Raw genomic sequence first — 23447 nt, 5'->3', positions numbered from 1 at the left:
TAAAAGACTATTACTCTTGTTGTGAAACTCATTTCAATTTTAACATTCTATTGAATATACATAGTTTTTACAGTGAATTCAATCTCCATAAAATATGATAACGAAGAATATTACATTTCTGAAGCTTGACTATAAACCTTAGTAGTAGTGACTATAAATCATCTAGTATTTAAAATAAAGATATTGTATTTGTTAATTAATATGCTAGCAGTACAAGATCAGGTGAATATGAAACTGATAATGAAAGTTGTGGTTATACCATGAATAACCGGAAGTGTATTTGAGAAAAAATAAAAAGTGTTTACATTACCAACGCAGCAGTCAACTGTAAGAAAGTCATCTGCAAACACTTGTAACAAAAAACACACACTAGGTTCACCTAGATATGAAGGAAGAAATAATGTTTGTTTGTTTGTTTTGGAATTTCGCACAAAGCTACTCGAGGGCTATCTGTGCTAGCCGTCCCTAATTTAGCAGTGTAAGACTAGAGGGAAGGCAGCTAGTCATCACCACCCACCGCCAACTCTTGGGCTACTCTTTTACCAACGAATAGTGGGATTGACCGTCACATTATACGCCCCCACGGCTGGGAGGGCGAGCATGTTTAGCGCGACGCGGGCGCGAACCCGCGACCCTCGGACTACGAGTCGCACGCCTTACGTGCTTGGCCATGCCGGGCCTAAGAAATAATGACATTTTATTGTCAGTATTCAATTTTCTCATGAAGAAGGACAAGTGAAGAAAAAAATACCAAAATAAAATCAACAAGAAAGAGAAGATACTTTGAAAGAAAGGTGGAAGCATCTTGAATCTAATGAATTTGGAATATTTCTTTAATTTTATGGTGCTAGATGGTGTTTATAAATCAAATAACAAAGTAATAGAAAAGCTTTAAAATCAAAAGAATGAAATACACAATCAATGGTGTTTAACATATTTCATCAAATTTCAAAATGCCTTTCATATGATAATTCTGAAGAACGAAGAAAAGGGCAAAAGAAAATCTAATCTTACAAGAAGTATCTCAGTCTACAGACTCTTCATCATTGTTGTGTACCAACGGAAAATGTTACCACTGATGAACAATTGTCACATTCTGTACCAGAAACCCTTCCAAACAAACGTGGAAAGCCTAACAAAGTTTGGGCTTATTGTAATAGTGGCGACTGATATGTTTATAATGTGCAATACTTTGCAGGAAAAGAAGAAGAGCTAACTGTTCATAAAAGAGGGTGCTGAAGATCTCATCTGAATGTGCTACAGTTTTTATATAACCTATGAAAAATCGACAACGGCACAACAGATAAAAAAAGTCACTGGTAGCCCAAGATTACAACAATACTAATGGTGCAATGGATGTTAGTGGTCAAATATTAAGAAGTTACCCAATTGAAAGGAAGATAAACAAACACCATCTACTGTTTCTTACAATTGAAAAGTGCGTTTGTAACTTTATTTTGACTAATATTGAAATAGAGGGAAGTCACATAAAAAATGTATTTTCCGGCAGATATTAGGAAAAAGAATAATTCAAGATAGCAGAAGACGGAATACAAGAGCAACAATATTCGATACCATCTGTAAGAACAGGAACTGACATTAGAATAAACCATGGTCCCTGTGAGTTCTACCCTCAGGAAATATACAAGAAGAGAAAAATGTTATACTTTTGTGTGTAGAGAGAGTTTCAAGAAGTACCCGTGATGCTTGAAGACTATTTTTTTTATCAATGTGGATTATTATTTTGTTTTCACATTTACTCTAAGTATCTAATTTTTAAACCAACTTCTCAAACTTTATAATATTGAACATTGTTGTTTAGTGAGCAAAGCGTCAATATGAAAAATATAAAAGCATCTTGAAATTATAGATACTGTAAGTTCTCATGAATATGGTCCATGTGGGCCACACCGGTAGCAAATAGTATGAAAAAAGTCGATTAGTTAAGGCTTAACAATAAGATTGGACGCGTACGTGAGCACAACATAGAACAAAAACAATTCTTTGATTTAAAACCAGAACTCTAACTTAATCATTTTTACTTTTGTTTTTCATATTCGCTCATATGTTGTCGTCTTACTTTCTCATGTATTCAAGACTGACTCATAATTCTTGAATTTTTACCAGATCTAGTTTACTTTTATGTTCTATAATTTCGGCTTTATCAAACTCTACTTTGAGAGATTAAATAATCAATGTTATCTGTGACCCAATATCCGGAATACAAACCAGTATAAAAGTGTTTGCCTAGACCATGATGTAATCAATTATTTTACTAACTAGCAATATTATGGCCCGTTCCCTGCCGCATTCTCTTCCTATTCATTGCTACATTTAGCGTGCCAGAAATATCCAGGAGGGAATTGTTATTTGGATATGGTAGGCTCACGATGAAGCTTTGAACAACGGTAACTACGTTGTGGGGTTATTGTCAGGCTGCATAGTTGTCTGATAGAGCACGACCGAACACGGTAACATGGACTGTAAAAGCGAAGTAAAGCACCAGCACTATTTTAAAATAACGTACTCAATTTTCATACACTATTTTTTCTGAAAATATGTACTGGGCCAGTAAATATATATAAATGTGTGCGTGTGACTTAAAGTATTTCCAGTTTCATTGTGATTTAATATCTTACACATATTTATTACTGTCTAAGACATTCTACATCCTAAGAATAGTATGTGTATTTATCAGAAATGTATAAATGGTGTTTTAAGGATCGTTTCAAATCCCACTAAATTAGGGCCGATAATGGTCACTGTGAGTATATTGATCCATATGGCGGGTAGGATTTCGTTACCAAGATAAATCGCTTGACTTTATCAAAATCTTAATTGATCTGTTTTCACATTGAAAAATGATTTGTTTATATATGACAATTCACAACACTGTTATCTCATAAGAAAATAATAGGCTAAGAGTATGTAAATGGCAAACATCTAGTAAACTCTAATCTCGGAATGTATTCATTGTTTTTATTCTATGCTTTGTTTTATAATATCTCCTTAAATTAGCTCCTTTTCGAGCTGCTTCAAACTCAGACCAAATAGGGCTAACTCAATTACAAATGTTCGACAGTGTAATTATTGGCAGAAAATTTGTCATTGTATATTATTCATTCGACTTTAATCCCATTCAGATTTGGTGTAGACCACTAGGGTGCTTCTGTGTTAACCAAAGACTTATACTCGAATGACTGGTCCTAACAGCAACCCTAAAGAGCGACTATGTTTGGTAATAGGGTTTCGAATCCGCTCCCGCCAGATTGCAAGTGTAACAACCTAACAACTACGCCACGTCTGGCCTCGTATTTTAATCAGTGTCTGAGGTCTAAAACTAGAAACTTCCAAAAAAGTTTGGATTTATCAGTCCAACTAATATATTTTAGAAAGATATTAAATAGCACCAAATGCTGATTAATCAGGAGCTAATTTAAACAAGTTTGGACTCAGCTGACCCAGTTGATACCAGTTTGAGCTGAGTCATTTCATACTGATATATCAAAAACAGAACTATGTCAAAGGTTTCCAGTGTGTTCCACCGCCAAGAAACTTTTTTTTTATTTTTTTCAGATCCATCACTGGAGACGAGAAAGAGGTTTTTTGAACTGTGGCCATTTCAGTCCTGGCTCCAGCCTTTCTTAACTGGGGGATGTGAAGACAATGAAACATATAATGGGGACAAATGTAAAATTAGTTTTATGGGGGACCTTAACTTTAGGTTGAAAGGACATTTTAGGGATCTTCTTCCCCCTTTCTTGGCGTCGGCCATGGCGTACATACCTAAAATATCAAAATTAAATTATTGTCATCGCACATTTCTGGTTGTTCGATTAACGGTAATATTTCAGGGATATTAAGTGTTTGTATGTTTTCTTATAGCAAAGCCACATCGGACTATCTGCTGTGCCCCCGAGAGGAATAGAACCCCTAATTCTAGTGTTGTAAATCCGTAGATTTACCACTGACTCAAGGGGGATAGAAAACCTATGCATGGCTGCAGATGGTTTTGCTGCAATGAGTTGCGAGCCATGAATGATCGAATTCACAGCCCAGGTATGTTAATCAGCAGGCTGAAACAGTTCCTGAGAGTAAGACAGGCTTTAATTCACAGCCCAGGTATGTTAATCAGCAGGCTGAAACAGTTCCTGAGAGTAAGACAGGCTTTAATTCACAGCCCAGGTATGTTAATCAGCAGGCTGAAACAGTTCCTGAGAGTAAGACAGGCTTTAATTCACAGCCCAGGTATGTTAATCAGCAGGCTGAAACAGTTCCTGAGAGTAAGACAGGCTTTATTTATATATTGTAAACATATTGAAACATACGGAATGAATTGTTCGAAATATATATGTATATCTTGCACTTTTTGACAAATTAGAAAAATCTTAGGTAAACCGTTTAAAATAACACCGTTCTTTGAAATAATCATAATGTTAGTTTTTCTAACTTACGTAATCGACATAGCTAATAGTTTTAAAAATTACAATAGTAATGATAATTAAATTAACCCACAGATTCTGCAATATCATTAATTATTTTAGCTGAGTCACTTTATATAATAATAGCTTCAACAACCAGAAATATAACGTAGTAACCAGAAATATATAACTACTTTGCACAAAGAATAATTTAACAGCTAGACTAAGATTAGCAGTAATTCTTATTATCGCATTAGTAGTGATCCAGTTGTATTAATTATTACATCTTTAACTTTGCTAAAACACATCTCTGTCGTAGCTAAGGGCTGCAATAGATACTGCAATGACATTAATTATCCTAACAAAGTTAATTGACATAGCCAATAGACACAATAATGGTTTTCGAATCCACGTTCCACCAAATATGATCGCCCTTTCAGCTGTAGAGGCGTTACAATGTTCAACTAATCCTACTATTCGTTGGTAGAAGAGTAGCCCAAGAGTTGGCGGTGGGTGGTGATAACTAGCAGCCATCCCTCTACTTTTTCACTGCTAAATTATGGGTTGCTAGCGCAGATAGTCCTCGTGTAGTTTTGTGCAAAGTTCAAAAACACACAAACAATAATGATCATATAATACTGAGTCCCAGGCTCGAATCTCGTACTTCCTCGTATTTAACTTATTCAGAAAAAAATTCCACAGTGATACTGGTCCTCGGCTTAATAAATATATCTGATTTCACAAGCAGTCTTACATAAGCCAGAGTAATATTAATATCAGTTATTTTAATTTGTCTACAAATGATTTCAACAAATTTTTTACTATATAAATGACAGAACCATCGCCTTTCAATTGGCAAAAGTTCAACAAATACTGCAATAACAAGAATTTCGAAAAATCTCATTCAAAAATGGAAAAAAACAACCAAACAGAATATAGAATTTAGTTGTTGTTGTGTTTTTAATTTTGCACAAAGCTATACCAGGGTTATGTGCGCTAGTAACCCCTAATTTAGTAGTGTAAGACAAAAGGGAAGGCAGCTAGTCATCACTACCTACCGCCTACTCTTGGGCTACTCTTTTACTAACGAATAGTGGGATTGACCTTCACATTATAATGCCCTCACGGCTGAAAGGGCGAGCATATTTGGTGTGCTAGGGATTCAAACCTGCAACCCTCGGATTACGAGTCAAGTGTCCTGGCCATGCTGGACCAGAATTATTTAGTACCGTGATTTTCAACCTGAGATTCCCAGTATCGTAGGGGTCCACGAGCACTTTAAATATGAAGTTATTTTGAATTATATTTGAAAAAAAGAAATTATATTAAGTTCGATTAAATGAAAAAAGGTTTTATCCGAAGATTTTTACTTATTTACATACTTATTTATAAAATATAGAATCAACAGGTGGAGCTTTATTTATTTTTGGTTTGTGAAAAAAAATTTGTGAATAACCTCTGTTCTACACTAAAATCTTATCATTTTTTTTCATCATTGATCAAATGTTCGATTTTGTTAACTAAAAAGAGAAAAAGAAAACGAAGCATTAACACTGACAAGCCCTCATACGTACAATTGTAATGCTAACACTTACCCTATGAAACGAACAGAAGAGGATTTGCTTTCTTTGAGTTAGAAACAACAAAACCTCAGGAAAATGCTATCCTTAAGATGAGCATCCAATCATGGATATGTGGAACGTCAGAGCATCCACGATGTCTGATGTATTTGTGACGACAGCAAACAGACATGTGATGGTTGTTTATTTAAATTCACAGTCATGATTGACCTCGTTTTGTCGAATAATAATTTTTTGTCTCGTTCAAGAACTTATGTTTGTTTGCATATTTAAGACCAACTTTTTAATTAGTTGTTCAACAACAGATACACTGAGTTTCGTTTGTAAATATATTATTCACAGGTGTTAGGCCAGATTTAAAAGAGCGTATTTAATACTTTGTAATTTAAATAATTACATAACACCGCAGAAATATGCGATATTTTACAGGTTTCGCCTGATGATAAGAAATTATGAAATCGTAGGAAAGGACATTTTAGTTATCCTACAAATAATTATCAAATATAGAGCATATAGGTTAACAAAACGTAAAATTTTTGCTAATGCAAAGACATGATAATATCTTTACACCTCATGTTTCGATACACCTTGTAAGATGTGTTATAACTGAAAAGCACGACAGTGAAGTGATATGTGAATAAGGCTCATAGGAAGAGAGAGCTTGACTAAAAGATGCAAATACATTTGTTGCTTAATCCAATGATTCTCAACTGGGTTAGTGGTTCACCCAGAGATTTTATTTATTTAATGTTGTATTCACTCTAGTTGTAGTTTGATATATATTTAATGTGGTATTTATTCTAGTTGTAGTTTGATTTATATTTAATGTTGTATTCATTCTAGTTGTAGTTTGATGTACATTTAATGTTGTATTCACTCTAGTTGTAGTTTGATGTACATTTAATGTTGTATTCAATCTAGTTGTAGTTTGATGTATATTTAAATCATGAAAAAAGAACTATGCATTTAGATTTAGTATTTTTTGTCTTTTCTACGAACTGGAGTTCGCAACATGTTATGAAAACCTTACAAGGGTGAATTGTATTGGAAATGTTGCGAAGCATTGGATTAATCTTCAAAGTTTCCTTCTCTTTGTCCACTCTGGTATAATATGCACATATCTAAGGTCCATAATTTGTTAGTTACGGTCTTATAAATTAGTGTACTGGCTTAACTTACATAGAAACCCGTTTGGGTAGGAGTGTCATAATTACACGTAAAGAAATAATAAGCTATGTATAGAATTTTTTAAAATTCAAGTTTAGTTGACTTATTTCTGATGAAACAGGTAAGAATTATGTCCTATAAGGTTTAACTTCTATATAAATAATATAGGATTATCTAAACAATAGTGAGAGCGAGATTGTATTATTTTAAGAAATATAAATGACTGTAGGTGTACATGATATGATAACATATAAATCATTTGTGAGTAAATAAAAACAAGTGAGTAACGTCATCACAAGGACACGCCTACAAAAGTAGAACAACCACTTGTAGCCACTCTGTTCTGTGCACCGACGCTGGAACGAGTCCATGTTATTAGTTTTTGCCAAATGTTGGTTATTTGTTTGACCATATACTGCTGTATACCATATATTCCTGACATCAGCAAACGAGTCCATGTTATTACTTCTCTCGACCTAGTTAGTTGTCAAAGTCAGTTCACATATGTTCACACGCCAGTAATGTTAAAAATGATACATTATGATATCCGATCCGTAAATATAATATAATAATATTATATGTTAAGATCGTTTTGGGAGCTGTTGATAAAATTGTGCTATCGATAGGTTTACAATTCAGTGTTAAGTTCGACAACTTAAAACGTAAAACTTCAACGATTTCAATTTTGTAGTTTCTATTGTTCAAAACAATAATACATACGAAAGATCCGGGATCACACGGAACTGCAGAAGTTTCTTTACTGATGCAAAAAAGGAAGCTAATTGTTATTACAGAGAAATTTGTTATAACAATGCAGCGATCACGAACAGCGATTAGCACCAAACAATTATAACAGCTCAAATAGAAAGATATTTATCACGCATGAGCAATTGTTAGTAGAAACAAGACTTTCCAGATACCAAAACCGTTGAATTATCTTTCTCTCCGTCACGACTTGCTCTAGATTTAAAGCAGTTCATTTTACGTTGCTTTACCACTTATGTCTTGTTCAGACAACCTTGAGTTTTTTTTAGTTTGATCTACAGGCCGTCATGCAACTCCAAGACTCAAGAAACGCCCATTACGGATGTAATCAGTGCAGCGAAGGATAACTAAAAACAAAACGTCATTTGAGTAACTTAAATACAAACACAAGAAAGATTTTGGTCACCAATTAAATAAATCATATTATACATTATGATCAGCCAAAGACTGCACGTGGGAGAACGAAAACTAAACAATGTCATAAGGTACAGCACTTTCAAAGTATCCGGATCATTTAAAGCTGTTTAGATACAAGAAACAGTTTTTGACAGGCATAAAAAAAAGAGCACCTTTAAATTACAATATCACGTTTCAAATGCGGAAATTGTGTATTTTTGCTCTATTAAACTATATCTAAGCGAACTTTGCAAATGGTGATCACATGAAGATCTATTCGTGATATGTTGTCGTGCTGTTCACATAGACTGCTTGTTGTACGTTAGTTTTTGATGCTGCACTCAAACTGTTCCCAGCTTTTGCTTATCAAGTTTTGTTTTAACCTACCTTCTAGTGTTCACAACATTCTTTCAACTTACAATTACTGCTTTATGCGAACTCTTGCGCATTGGTACTTGTTGTTACATACAATATTCTGACTTTTTCCACGTGTAATTACCGTTCGTCTAACCACCCACTCTATAGACCATTGCGAAAAAAGAAAGTCATTTTTACTTTATGTATAAATAATAAATATAGCTGCATATAAGAATGAAATAAACTAAAAAGCAAACTAGTTGAAACTGAAAACGGTCTTTGTAGTACACTTTTATATAAATTTCGTATACATCAGACTGGGCAGTAGTTTCAATAAAAATTCATAACTGTTACAATATAGAGTGATAAACAACAAGCATGTTATATTTGATGATATATGATACTTCTGCGTTCTTTTTAGTGTTTGTTTAGTTTTCTGTGACCCACCCTCAAAGGTCTTTTGGGGTTCCTTACAGTTCTTTGGGAGCTATTGAACGGAACACTTGACAATTTAAGAATAGCAGTTACTTTTGACGTTGTTCATATGCTATTTTAATTTACTTTTTTATCGATGTAAACTTACGCCTTTCCCATTTCATCTGTCAATGTATTCACACATTTGCATTGTAAGTGGAAATTTTCTTTAAATGAAAATATATTTCCAATAATACTTACCTCCAACTGTCACGGTTTCTTTCTTTGCCCATCTAAGCATTGGTCTAATTTTTTTTTCGCTTGTTCCAGTCATTTATACTCCATTTAATTGCTCTGATACTGTGTATAAGTATCTCATTCATGTAATGTTATCATGTGTTCGAGACATTCCAGTCTTTAACATTGTCTCTTAGTGAAGAGGAAGGAAAGTTTCAACTGAGGTGTTATTGGAAATACATTTTCAATTTATGAAAACGTTAATTTCCAATAAACACTTACCATCCACTAACAGTTATAACTAAATCTCACGTTGAGAAGGTGGAGTGGCTGGTGAAGAAATTATTTATACAGATCGGATCTGCATAGTTCATGGGTGCGTCAACAGAAAATTGACACACTTCTTGGGGAACTGCACGACATCTAGAATAGATGTGCTCCTCACCTTGAACTTAATTCCTTTATCAAGGGTGAAATACTATATGATTGATCATCGCTATAGTCCAGCTCCAACCAGATAGTCGAGGTTTTACAACTTGGACTTGGAATTAAGGGGTCTCTATAACGCACGTTAGTGGCTAATACAATTGAACCACTTCATTATATGTATATACTTATTCATTTATGAGTGTATACTAGCCTATAGCCATAGAGTGATGTCATCCGAGCCACTGGAATCACAACGAGAAAGTTAGCAACACCAAAGTGGATAAACCTTCTCTTGCACCTGAAGAAGCCTGAAAAGCAACACCAAAGTGGATAAACCTTCTCTTGCACCTGAAGAAGCCTGAAAAGCAACACCAAAATGGATAATCCTTCTCTTGCACCTAAAGAAGCCTGAAAAGCAACACTCCACGCTTGTATACCTTATCAACTAAAGGAACCAGAACTCATCCGGTCTGGAATTATAAATGTTTCATTCTCACTTCCCACCTAATGCACTTGCTCGCGGAATTATAGAGAGGACGTAGAACAACCGTGCTCAATCAAGGACCCAGAATCTAACCACTCTGTGTTCGGAATTATGAAGAGATAGTGGGCTCTCTTCCCTGAACAAACTACTGAACCCATATTGATCAAACAGAAGGGCCAAACACCCCACCCACTCCCCTGACCAAATAAAGAAGCATCAAATCTAAATCAGGATTAAGAGTAGGCTCGTTGGGTGTCCTGAGGAGCAGTGCTTTAAAAATAGTGCAATAGGTGAACCAACACTTCCCACAGAGTGGGACCCTAAGAGGTAGCAATAAAGATTCTCCCCTCTATATAATCTAGCTGAAATTCTTAAGATAGCTAAGAGGGTGGGTAAAAACACTCAAATGAAGAGACCACCAGATTAGGCAAATAATGGAAGAGAAAAATATTGGGAGGAAATCCGCATACCAATTTGCAAAATGGCCTCCGGTAGGCAATTTGATCAGGCAGCTAAGGATATAGAAATGTGAAAAATCTGATTAGATGTGCCTTACAATAAAATTTTACTTTAAAAGAGAGTCCACAAGAAATTTTGGGACCTATCATCTCTAAAAGCAACAAATCCTTCAACCTGTTTAGAAATGAAGGTGAGAAATAGTGATGAGATGTATAGATAAAAAGGACTTTAACCCCTTTCTTGTCTGACAGTGTCTTGGGTAAGAAGAGCTGGTCTTAGGATGTACAGAGAATGATAAAGCAGGCTGTGGATAAACAGCATAAAGCACTGTGACCAGTGATTTCTGTAGGTCTACGGTTATGAAAAACAAGCCTCCAAGTAAATGGGATAAATAGCATTTAAGAGTCAGAGCGAAAACTGGCGTTAAGAAAAAGCCTTTACTCTAGTCTTAATATACCTGCGAGGTAACTAGAATGGTATATGAGAAATCTGGAGTGCAGGTCTCCAAAATTATACAGTTACGATAATCGGACGGTAGTCGATAAGACCATCTTAAAGAGGACGACTGTGGAAATGCAGAAACATATGCCAAAGAGCCAAATCAAAAAACGAGTTACAATTAGCACTTCTGCTCAAAATGTGTTCATTCTCCTTTCAATACATCATTACCGATATGTGTGTCATTTTTGTTGAAAAATTTTAATTTCATAGTAAGCAAGAACTAAGACAGATACATCGGCAACCTTAGAAATTTAATCCTGAGATTGTGCAAAAGACTACATAATCTTCATGCTTGAAACTTGAGCTTCTGGGTAGCCGGGTGTACAAAGGCAGATCTCGACTGCCTCCACAGAGACAATCAAAAAATTAATGGAGGAAGTAAACACTTCAGAAGGTACTGCAGCAGCAGAAACTAGGATGTAGCTTCCAATCTGTTCCTGTCAAAAGGACCCGATAATGAGTTGAAACAAATCATTTTTAGTATCCTGCTTAACATATGAGGGGAAAAGAAGTTGTAATCCCATCCTGTCCTGATAGAATACATTCAGTGCCAAAGCTAGAAGATAAGTTACTGAAGACCAGATTCTCAGTTGTTGAGTTATTAAATGGGAGGCCAACACATCAATCAAAGGTAAAAACTTAGAACCAATCCAACAGAACCTTAAGATATAGCATCTATTCTGTCCAAAGAATCAGTTAGGCTTGATACAATTGACCTGCTTTCACAAGCATCACCAGTGGAACATGACAAGCTAGTAAGGTAATAATATAGGAACGTTTCTGAGAAATGAATTCCAAAAATCGAAAACAAAGAGCCTTGGACGAAGTGCCTCCTAGATGACAAATATAATACACCACCAAAGAATTGGCAGACTGAATCCTAACAATTTTCCTCATGATAAGCCCAGACCATAAAGTATTAATTGTCTGTTGAAATTACCAACTATTTATTATACACACCCCATTCATTAAGCAAGGCATTCGTGAAAAGATGGAACCCATATTGTCGCAATGTTCCAACTTAACAACTACTCAAGATAGAAAAGTGATTCCGATTAAGGAAATTGTGGAAACCAGTAAATTGATGTTTATGATCACTTGGTCACATATAAAGGATCTCGTGTGGTCTCGTCCCAAAGGGATAAGGGATTTGAGTGATGCCTACATACGTAGAAGAAAAACGAACCATTTGTGCCATGAATGACGTTTTATTGAATGGGATGGGAATCAATTGAGCCCGACTGAAAGACGAAATGGAAAATAAAATACCCAGACTAATGACATATGGAACTGGAAAAGTAATATATGTCTCAGTCTTAGTACAGAAAGTGAAGCCAGCCTTGGTCGTTTCTGAAAGTAAAATCAGGATGCGATATTTTGACAATTGAGGAGATAGTGCCAGCAGAAACCAGCCTTCCATGGAATGGTGTGCGTCCCATATGTTGGAATGTAGGTAACTTAAATTCTTACAGTATGGTAGAACTCCTGTGAAGTCAATGAGTGTCCAAAGGTGAAAACATGGAACAGTAGTACCTGACCTTCGTGCTCAACAGAAGACATTAGTGGTGGTACACCACGCTATAGCAATGTGCAGATAGAAGCCGACGACAGCAAACCTGGAGATCTACAATCTCAGGAAAAATTGGAAACTCAGATTGATGAATAAGTAACTTGTGAACCTTGGAGAATCTAGACATGGATATAGACAAGAAAGATCGATGACTAAATCCCATACTCCTGTTTACACAGGTCCAGTAACTGACAAGAATAAGAACTTGGAAAAATTAGCACGACTTGTTTCCTATCTCTAGACCAACAAAACTCTGATAACCCTAGAACTAAGTTTCAAATCGCGATGACCTGCGAGAGACAGAAAACATAAGGTTGAGTGGTTAATAGGGGTGAAGATTTTGAATAAATGACAAATACTGGCTAAAGAACCTGTAGTGCTCCTGGATCTGTGATTAAGGTTACCAGACATGCAGAAATTATCTAGGCAGAGTCCCCACAGACCCTAAAGGTATACAATAACAATCGAAGCCACTGGTGAATACCGATCAAGCAGCAAAACTCTTGTATATAGACAAAATCTATTTTAGGTACCATTGTACCGAGGGGTTATGTAGCGGGTCGGAAACCACGAATAGGAGCGGAACTACAACCCGCTGTACAAACCAATGATATTCGAGTCTCCAACTAGAACAGGGAAGAGTGTAGATGCCGGAACTGGAACCAACGGGCAATCTAACAAGGGAACCACCTTATCATCAATGGAATTGGTGATCCTGAAAATCTTCCAACAAAGCGAAGTAAAGGGAAAACAAAATAGTGGATTTTAGAGTTGGAAGACAATAGACTCACCCTGTTCCATCAGGTGACATAGATTTATTCTGGTTAACTACAAACTCCGCCTTAGAACCACAAGATTCGAGGAACAGAAGTATTACTTGAGAGTCAGAAAATACTTCCGTCTGGCGGTGGTAAACTCACGAAGTTCACAACATGTCAAATATGACATAACTGCCCCTTCATGTAACTGAAAAGTAAATCTTTCAGCATGAACCACAATATCCATAAATGGAGAGAAAAGCTAAAAATTTGCTTCCAGACCTTTCAGCTCTCAAGTTAGGAAGTGGCTCAAAAGTAACCAGGAAAAGACTCAAAACATCACACAACCAAAGAACCAACAGAATAAAAGAAACCAAAAACAGCTTGTCCCAAAGTGGTCTTCTTTCCCCCCCTTTAAAAACTGTTGTAATTACTGTTGACAGAAACAATATTATTATGAGGTTAATTTGTTTTTTAGGACAAAGTAATGTTGTCTATCCACCAGATCCACCCGCTAGAATAGAACCCTGGACCCCATCGTTACGATTTACAGATCCATCACTCTCGCATAGAGACACTGAAAAGTCGAAAGACTGAAAGAAAAAAATAAAGTGAATCTAAATTATGTCGAGGGTCCCTCTCGATTGCGGCATCAGAGCCCATCACAGATGTAAATATATGTCTCCATCTCATTATGAATTAGATCACCAACAGCCTAAACAGAGAGCGAACCCCCCTCCGATTTTTGTTCGACGTTGGATATCAGAGGTGAGATAGGAGAGATCTGATTTGCCTCTATGTGCCCTCCAGTTGCACAGCGATATGTCTGTGGATTTACAACGCTAGAAACCTAGATTCGATACCCATGGTGGGCAGATTATTGTTAGCCCATTGTGTAGCTTTTGCTTAATTCCAAATAAACAAAAGCCTCCATGCTGGAAATAACAATTTGGGAATTCTTACTACAAATGGACTTCCTAATGGAATAAAAATATTATAAATAACTATCACAGAAAATTATTTAGGTAACATTGTTAACGGTCAAACTGTCTTCGAACGATCGAAATATTGGGTAACCTGTCAGTGACGCTTTGTGGAGAAAAAGTGGTAATGAGATGTTTACACAGAGTATCAGGACGTAGGTGGAAAGTGTCGCGAGACAACTAGGGTATAAAAGACCGGAACAAGCGAGAAAAAATCGACCGATGTTTAGACACGCGTAGAAGAAACTCTGGCTGTCAAGTAATAGCCATGAATGGAAGAGGAGTTATGTATTGGAAACCTATTGATGGGTACAAACATGTTTAATTTATCTAACGACAAACATACTTGCCAATTTTAAACAGTCTACGCTCTAGCTAAACCACATTTATGCATTACATTCACGTGTATTTTTTACCAGTTAATATTTACACTGTCTTTGTATTTTAACTCTTACCACATACAACTCTTGTCTACTTTCACGCCAGTGCACGTATTGCTTTACCAATTTAACGGCCTCTTTAAACTTTCATCATTACGTAAAAAAAAAACACAAAAAACGTTATCCTTCTTTAACTGTCACATCCTTATGTGTACTTTTACAAGCCATTGCATACCTTGAATTCCTATCTTAAGCACTACTACACACACTGTTGACTTCTTTCGGAATACAGTATACACACACACACTGAATTCCATTCTCTAACTGCTGCTATATATAGTCTTGCCTGGCAGTTTTATCGCTTTACACACTTTTTCTTACTTTTACACACTGATTTTTCATTTTAACTCAATTTGCACATTTTATCTAGTTTTACAAGCTACTGTTCACACTGTTTTACTTATCTATACCCTTGACTTACTTTGAACTATATATATTATTTTAACACTTTAACTAGCACCTTCCACACTTCAAGTTATCAACTAACCATTTATTCCCCTGTTTTTGTACTTTAACTATCACTTTACACTCGCATTCCTATTTTTACAAACCAATGAATACCATTTTTCATACTATAAATATCACTTCACTCATTCCTGTCTGTTTTCAAAACATAATGCACAAACTGATTTCAGTATTTAATTACCATTATAGACACACTAATGTTATTTTTTTATAAAATACTCTCGAACGATTTTTTACCCTTTTAGCTACTACTTTATACACTTTTCACTCTCGTGTAATTTTCCAAGCTACTGCATATGTCGACTTATCACCTTAACTGCCACGTCAACACAAAAATAAATAATATAAAATTATATATTCAAACATCTAAGCCGGCCCTCTACATTCCGACACTCAGTTACACAACCCCTTTCAAACATGTGGTTAGCTTCCGGTCAGTTACCTCTCTCTTTCTTTGTGAACCTGACGATGACCGAAGAAGGTCGAAACGTTGTTCACTCCTCTACGCAAAAAAAAATTTCTCAACCCAAACTAGCCGTGTTACATATAGATTTCTCTACAAGTGGGTTTTCTCGACATCGCTGATTACAGCTTTTGTTTGTTTGTTATATGACATACCTAAGCAGGGACGTCGAGAGACAGGTTGGCCCCTGGGGACAATTATATCACCGAGCCCCTTTTTGAAGTTTTCATAAATTCATGGTACATTCATGGACGTATAAAGAATTTATCTGATGGACGGAAGCCAAATGTGTTGGGAAATGGCATTTTTTTGGATAAAAAGTTATTTTTTGAGGCAAAACAATTTCCCGCAGTACTGCGACTCTTTCTTAAGTATATTATGAAAATGAGAACACATTATTCTTTATCCCATATTTGCCCGTGCCCCGAGACTATATGTAGCCCATTCATCCCCTCTCGTCAGGCCTGTACCTAAGAAGCCCACAGCACATCACTTTCTTACTGTTATTAGACTTAATGGTCAGAGTTTAAATATATATTGATGTTCTTTCATCGGTTTCCCTGAATACAATGTCAAATTGTTCGAATTTAATATGAAAGTCACATTTAATAACTTACTGTAAAACTTGAGAACTGTTACAGATAGAAGAGCGATATTCTATAAACCTTTGCCAGAGACATATGGTATTTGACCCAGTGTAGTCTTTCGATTGCTGTATTATATTGATTTTGTCTTTTGTCTTGACCGATAGGTGTTACCAAACATATACGACTGACGAATATTTGAGAATAGGCTTTAATAAATAATTTCACAATTTAAAACTTCCTTAACAAGGTTTTCTTACCTAGCTAAGGAAGAGTGATAGACATCAAACGCTTATCAATTATCCGCGTTAAAGAATCACTAAAAACTTGTATTTTCTATTTTAAACTCCCACTCTACACGTACACCCTTGTATAATTTTAAAAGCTACACAATATTTTTACATCTTTAACTACCACTTTACATTATTTGTGCACGTTTTTAAATTACTACATAAAATTATTTTCTACTTTAACTGCCACTTTAAAAACTACTGCATTTACTGTTTTTCTCCCTTGCTTAGTGCATAGTCAAGAACATTTTAGAAGTCACTGCAAGTACTATTTTTCGGTTGTAACTGCCACTACACACTTGCTTGCTTTTCTTTACAAGCCATTTCAAAGTATGAATTACCACATTAACTACAACTGTACACATTTTTACCTATTTTGTAAAACCCTGCAAACAATATTTTCTTACTTTATAGACATTACTACTTTACCAAGCCGCTCCGGCCCCGGCGTGGCCAAGCGGGTTAAGGCGTGCGACTCGTAATCGGAGGGACGCGGGTTCGCATCCCCGTCGCGCCAAACATGCTCGCCCTTTTAGCTGTGGGGGCGTTATAATGTGACGGTCAATCCCACTGTTCGTTGGTAAAAGAGTAGCCCAAGATTTGGCGGTGGGTGGTAATGACTAGCTGCCTTCCCTCTAGTCTCACACTGCTAGATTAGGGATGTATAGCACAGATAGCCCTCGAGTAGCTTTGTGCGAAATTCACAAACAAACAAACAAGCCACTCCATAGTTACAACTTTACACATTTTCTTCTAATGAATGAGTTACTTCACACATTCTATATATACATAATCTTCCTTACTTAACAAGTTACAGAACACACTGTTTTGTACTTTAACAGACGCTATACGTAAACCGTTCCCTACTTTTATAAACCACTATTTTAACTGCCACTTTATACGTTATTGCCTTATTTTAGAAGTTGTTGAATATTGTCTTTCCATGCCTTAAATACCACTCTCCAAACGTCTGCCTTCTTCTATAACCTAATTAACACATTTATTTCCACTAAGTACGCTGTTTTAATACTTTATGCACTTTTCCAAGACACTACATCCATTGACTTCCCACTTTAACTTTTATCTGCCTGACAGACTATTAAATATAACGTTTTCAATTTTCAGTATCATCTTGTACAATTTTCCTACTTTTTTGAAGTCACTTCACACATTAAGTTATGTATTTTAAATGTCATTATAAACACATCTGCCTTCTCCTACGAGCCACTATATACACTGATTTACTAACATAACTGGATGTTTACAAACTATTACCTACTTTATAAGCTACTTCACACTTTTATAAATCAGTTACAAACTTACATACTTTCGTCTACATTTACATTCATTGCACATACACTGATTCACAAACAGCACATACTGGACATACTGTCTTACCACCTTAACTATCATTTTTAGTCTTTTTACAAGCTTTTGCACACATTGTGTTACCATTTTAAATTCTTTTGTCTACTTTTATAAGCCACTCAACACGCTACTTTCCTTCAACTACTACTTTACACACTTTCTTACTTTCGTACTCCACTATGCACCCTACTTCAACTACCCTCTATTTCAACTTTTACAAACTATTGCGCACCTCGAATTCGATATTTTAATTTCCACAATACATACTTTTATCTACATTCACTACGTTCTATTTCACCGCTTTTTACACTCTTACCTACCTCTAAAAGATAATGAACATAGATTTTTTTTACTACAACTGAAACACTTTTTTTTAGTTTTCAAGTCACTACTCACACGTTGTTTTCCAACTTTAATTTCAGGTATATAGAAATTTTTGCTTACTTTTCCAAGCAGCTACTCTCATTGACTTTTTTGCTTGAACTACTACTTCCAGAATATATACTTACTATGGATTCATACGTACCAAAGCACCAGATTAGAAACGAAACTAATGGAACAAATTAGCTTTGTACTCAAAGTGGAAGTAATACTGATTGAACTGTACTTTAGAGTGCCAGGAATTAATAAAACAAGTTAAAATTGATTTCCATTATCAAGTTTAACATTATATTACTATAAACGCCGTACCAACTAGAACTGGTAGAATAATATAATGTAAATGAACATGACGCCCCCCACTAGAACAAGGGTAAGTCTATGGATTTACAACGCGAAAATTAGGTGTTCGATCCCCCGGTGGACTCAGCAGATAGCCCGATGTGGCTTTGCTATAAGAAAACACACATGAACAAGACGTGACATGTAAAACATTTGTGCTCGTTTTCATGCCCCTCGCTCGAATGTTCCTTCTCCTGTTATTTTCGCTCACTGCATCGAAGCTACGCTTTCTTACAGGCATTATGAATTATATTAATAAATTATGATATTTTTCAAAAAAAAGATTTATGCGATAAGACACTCAAACTCACATAAACGTAACTTTATTTAATACAACTAAATGTAAAGTAAACAATAGAGTATAATAATGGTATTTATAATAGTTTGATGTGTATGAAATCTGAACATTCAGTGTATGATAGTTTTACAAGTTCGAACAAAGAAACTAAAACGAAGAATATATATATGTATGTATATATATGTATATAGCAATCTGTGAAACTAATCAAAGCTAAACTATTGCAAAGTAAATATAAAATTGAAATAAAGGCAAGCTTAGATGACTATGCAGAAATGTCTGAATGAATATTCACAAAATAATAAACATATGGTTTTAAATGAACAGAGAGTAGATATTTTAGGCTTAAATAAATCGAGAAACCCGTGGCAATTGTATTTGGTATGACGTTAGTTTTTGAGAAATTACATTCGGGTAAAATGTTGCTTGTGTAAAATATTTTGTAAGTAAAAAAAAACAAAAACGTTACAACAGTCGCAACATCATGACAACGAAATTGTGCCATCTTGTACCATATTCATTATATTGAAGCGCCTGAGTAAGATAAGGTGATTCTCAATTGAGAAGTCGATATGTAATCCAGACTCGTCGGACAATGGCATTTCAAACGATAAGAGACTTACAGCGTTTGATTGAGAAATTTGTGAAAAAAATTTCCGGACAGGTAAATGCAAGCGTATTATTATATAAATTACAATATTTTCTTGAGAAACTGCAACTAGCAAAATAAACTGTGTTTACACATGCTTTAGTGTGCTGCAGAGTATTAGTAAAAAACATCACGTTTTCAGGCTTTATAAGATTGTTTTAGTAATCTGAATTAACAGAATACTTTCAGAGTACATAATGTTTTCAATGCATAATCACTTCATTATACTAACTAAATGTACTTCAAATGAATAGAAACTAATAAACTAATTTAACTTTGAATTCTAACAGTTTCTAGAACAGAAATAACAACTACATATACTTCAGTAGGGTCTCCGAAAGGGTTTTGTTTCAAGCAGGGCTGAAGTTGAGGGGAAGCGAACTGGAGCGTCATTTTTGTTGAAAGGAATTATTGTGAAAACGTTCTTGTAGAATGTCCAATGGCTTTACTAAATTTAATGATGAATTATCTCAATATTACTAATTAATATCGTTTATACAGGCCTACATTACTCTAAGTCTACTTTGTGGCATGTCATTCTTACACATTTGAGTCAATGTACACTGTGTAACCAAGAATATCTCAACTTTTCCGTTACAAGTTGTACTGTCGTGACTGTCAGTAAAACGTGCGTACGTCATGACTCATGAGAAGAATTATGTGTTCTGTAGGCTACAACACAGCAATAATGATTTCAGATATTTATCAATAATATTGTTTTTCAGCAGTTAACAACAACATTGACAATTAGACAAATAAACACCTTCTAATTATTCTTAAGCAAGTTGATAGAATGATACATTATCCAGTGTTTGATACAGTTTCTTGAATCAAGATATAGGAATGTGTCGTGCGAACCAAAAGGACCTGCTGTAGGACACACTGTGTTATTAGCAGGAGTAATAATTTACCGATATTCAACCTCCTGTATCTAGGACTATGATAATGAAAACTATCATATCTTTTCAGTGCATGTGCTCTACTGGACCGTTACTTTACATAACAAATTTCAAAGCAACCTGTGAAGTAATAGACGAGATATAAAAAATCCCCAATTTTGATTGAATTTCTTCCTCTTTTGTTTTTTCTTCACACCGAAGATCGGAAGTTTTATTGGAAAGAGAAACATATTTAACTTTTATGGATTTTGTTTTCAAACTTGATACACTGATAGATATTTTTCAGCCTACAACTAGGAGTCTCATTTGGTATAAATATAAACCACACATGCAAAGTTATTCAACAAAAACAAATATGACGAAACGATTTGCGCACGCCTACGTATATTCACGTGACCTATCGGCCTACTGTTCATACTTCAGCTTCACCTGAGAGTAGAAATGATTGTTTTATTTTTTTTGTCATTCAGATTAAAGATAACTGGGTTTAATCACAAAAAACTATAAGATGAAAAGAAGTGCAGATATATATAAATATTGGTTAGAGCAAGCAAACTAAATTAGCAGTTTCTAGCTCAAGTTTTAAAAAATATCATATGTAGGGGAACGGTTATATTTATTATTCGTTGCAAACGTTAAAGCACACATTTACTGAATTTGGCGAAATTATCCTAATTAAAGAGTGTTTAGCATCACGTGATATTAGATTAAGTAACTGACACAAATTATAATGCTTGATGCTCTGCCCAGCACGGGTATTGTAACCTGTTTTCTAGTGGTGTGAGTCCACAGACATACTGCTGTGTCACTGAGAGGAAACTGTTTTAGAGAGAAAAACTACCACCATATATTTTAAGGAGTCTAGTTGGTCCTGTAGTGAAAGTCTGTTCTGAATAATAGGATTGCTATCCTAAAGATGATTTGGGTTACTGTCGAGTGTCATTTTCTTATTTGTTGATGTGTACTGAGAAAAGGTGAGGCCGAAAAAAAGATTGAGTGTACGACTTAAAAGTATGAAATCAAAAGTGTTCGCCACACTTATAGCACTGCTAAGAAATTTACAGCAAATATTCATTAGTTAGCCAGGCCGCGTATTAAGTTTTATCCATCATTATATTACAAGTTGCACATAAGACGCGGCCTGGCTAACTAATGAATGAGCATTTGCTGTAAAATTCTTATCAGTGCTATAAGTGTGGCTAACAGTTTTGATTTTATTCCTTAAGACGCACATTCAATCTTTTTTTGGCTGCACCTTTTTTTTTTTTTTTCAAACCTAAGGTGTTTGTGATTAAATAAGTAAATTACTCTCTGGCTAATATGTGTGCGTATGTTTTCTTATAGCAAACCACATCAGGTTATCTGCTGAGTCCACCGAGGGGAGTCGAACCCCTGGTTTTAGCGTTGTAAATCCGTAGACTTACCGCTGGGGACTGGCTAGTCTGAACCACGAATTTAGTGTTTATTAGCTGCTGCACTGAAACACACTAAATTCAAAATAAGAATATGTTTTTAGTTTTTTTGCCGATCTGGATTATATTTTAGTTGCCGGAAATTGTGTTTCCTTTTGCTGTTGGAATGCAGTGTTTGCCACTTCTCCGCGGGACAATTTGAATTTAAAAATTATATTATTCTTTTAGAGTTGGCTAACTATTATCTGACGTATCTTTAAGTCACCTAAAACATCTGATTGTAACTGCTACTCCAGAATATGTTCGACTATTCTGTTAACTTATTATTTGGAGTGCAGTTAGTCAGTAGAAAGAATATCTTTTAACTGGAGTATAAAAGAGAACAATTTGTACTCCAAAGTTAAACTATTCTGTTAATTTCACTTTGTTTGAGACAGACTAATAAGTCACTAAAATGTGGCATTTTTACTGCGTTTTATACGGCGAGCTAAAACACGTGCATAAATAGACTATAGTACTACTTTCAGTTTTTTTGAGGGAGATGTAAACCACTAGAACATAATTTTTGACTTACTGCTACTCTGCGGCGAATGAGAATCCATATAAAAGTAAATTATTCTGTTCAATCTGTGTAAGTTTCAGAAACTAAAATGTTAAGTGTGTTACTTCTGATTTAAAGAATGTCGCAATTCAAATTCAGAATATTCCGTTACTTTTTAGTAATATAAAAGCATATTTAAGATACTAGAATATCTGATTTGTTATTGTTTCTCCATTCTCGTGTTGGAGTACAAGATATTTCGATACCACCATCTGAAATGACATGAATTTCAATCTTGAAAATGTCATGTTTGATTTGGGTGTTGCTTGAATCTTGTGTCATAATATCTTCTTAGTTCTGTTTTTCTTTATATTTATATAATTTAGTGTTTGTTATTACTCCCCTACAGCATGTTAATAACCCAAAGTTGGTTTATTGTTTGGACAAGATAATCTGGCCCATAAACATTAACATCACTGTACATCGTACATCTTGCTGCATGTTGAAAAACGTTGTCATTTAGTTATACTAGTCCTGGCTGGTATGGCGTATGTAGCAAAATAATTTTGAACTTCTTATTGGAATTCAATATTAGCCTATTTTATAAGCTCCTGTCACTCTGGAGAATATTTCAGTATTAAACTGGAATGCCATGCTAATTATTACATCCAGCTGGAGTGCAAGGTTAATCAGCGCTTGGAGTGGGGAAAAAGAGGAAAGGGGATGGTCTGTAAATTTTTTTAAAGCTGAGTACAATATATTTTGTTATTCATGTGTATTATCTATTTATTGACCCC

Source organism: Tachypleus tridentatus, chromosome 8, assembly GCF_004210375.1.
Source record: "Tachypleus tridentatus isolate NWPU-2018 chromosome 8, ASM421037v1, whole genome shotgun sequence".
In the NCBI taxonomy this organism is placed as follows: Eukaryota; Metazoa; Arthropoda; class Merostomata; order Xiphosura; family Limulidae; genus Tachypleus; species Tachypleus tridentatus.
The sequence above is the reverse complement of the archived record's forward strand: the minus strand, read 5'-3'. Positions refer to the sequence as shown.